The sequence below is a fragment of the Xenopus laevis genome, chromosome 6S (genome assembly GCF_017654675.1).
Source record: "Xenopus laevis strain J_2021 chromosome 6S, Xenopus_laevis_v10.1, whole genome shotgun sequence".
Taxonomy (NCBI): Eukaryota; Metazoa; Chordata; class Amphibia; order Anura; family Pipidae; genus Xenopus; species Xenopus laevis.
In genome coordinates, this window is record NC_054382.1 from 31773082 (window position 1) to 31774951 (window position 1870).

Below are 1870 nucleotides of genomic sequence, written 5' to 3' on the forward strand. Positions count from 1 at the left end.
TATTATCTATCTATCTATCTATCTATCTATCTATCTATCTATCTATCTATCTATCTATCTATCTATCTATCTATCTATCTATCTATCCCATCAATTTACCCACTAAATCGTGCACTACAAAGAGCAGAATGTCCAAATGTCCAAGAACCCAAGCCCAGCCATTCTCAGCTACAATTTCCCCGGAGCCTATTGCGCTGGGGCAGCGCTGGGTGCAGATGAGTGAGCGGTGTCAGGCGCAGTAGGCAGCGGTGTATGCGGGCACATTTACCAGCCAGTGTGAGAGAAGCTGTTGCATGAGCAGCGATCCTGCACTGTCAGATTAGTATTCCGAGCCCATCTGCAGCATAAATTTCATTTGAATTTCAAATTTAATAAAGCAGGAGGTTTTTAATCATCCCTGGTTTTATTTGGTTGATATTAACATGCTTATTGACCGGGGCTGTTGACCAGTTTGATCATTACAGGACAGCAAAAAGTTAATTAAAACGACCACAGCTCCTTAATCATATCATCTGCCTCATCCCTGTCGCTGCCTTTATTACAGCTATGATGGATGGGATCCCTGATTAATTTCTCTGTTTCTACCATTTGGACAACAGCTTTTGGGACCTCATTTGTATCCTGGAGAGAACCTTCCCAAGATCAACTAGTTCTTCTATCCAGCCCAGGTGTCTGCAGGTGGGACCCTCCTTGTTCTCCAGTGTCTGGTGCCTGTATCATGCGCTCTATCCTGGGCACCATCCTGGCACAGAGACGTGTTACTAAAAGTATGCAGTGTAAGAAGAGATACAACGTAAAGAATGGGCATTTTAGTGGCAGGAGGAAGTTTTAATGCTGGCACAGAAAAAAAGAGAATTAACATGCGATTATGTTGCCACACTGTTGCAAAGAAATATATTGGGCACACTAGGGAAACAGAATAAGGTTGAGACGACATGATGGATATAAATTGAGCACCTTGGGGTGATAGTGTATAGAATTAAGGGCATAATCTGGGTAGGTTTGGGAGCAAGAACAAAATATAATCTAAGCAGTGCACTTGATTAAACAACATCACAAGAAGCTACAAAACCAGATAAGTCACAAAGGAAATATGAATGCATTGAATTGTATGAGTAGGGGTCAAAGATAGGGAATGGGACTGTGTATAACACAGTGCATACACCCCTCTCTGTCGATGTATTTTAATCAAGTCTCAAACTCTAGGAATAATATGCCTGCAATATTCCTTTTCTTTATTTTTAGGAATATATTAAAAATACACCAGTATAGGAAAGGCATGCTATTAGCACTCGCACAAGCACACTAACTGACTCACTCATTCACTGGCACAAGCAGCCTCATTATACAACCTCGTATAAACAAACCCCTGCCCGATGTCACTCACACTGTAAGTGCTTTCCTGCTCGCTGGGCTCCTCATAGGCCTACACATAATAATTGTTAGGAACGAATCCAATGAAAGCTCTCATCCTATAGCAAAACTGTTATCTTTAAAATAAACAACAGCAATACATTAATAAGGCAAATAGATAGTCCGATTGTGTTGGTCGTACCTGGGTGGACAAGTATGGGTTAATGGATCTATGTGCTCAATAAGTGCCTCGGTCGAGCAGTTGCAAAGAAGCTCCTTCCTTTCTCCAATTAGGCAGATCTGCTCCTATTTCCCACTCCCTTCCTATCAGTGCCACTTCATATTCTCCAAGTGCTTGATCCCCCCAACCTTCTAATCACACTTACATCTATTTGTCCTACTCCAACCAAACCCACCTCTTCCTCCCCAGGGCTGCACTGTATCTTTATTGCCTCTAAGCAAAACCTATCAAAATCCCACGTCTCATTACCTCTGCTGGGCGAATTTACTGCACTCA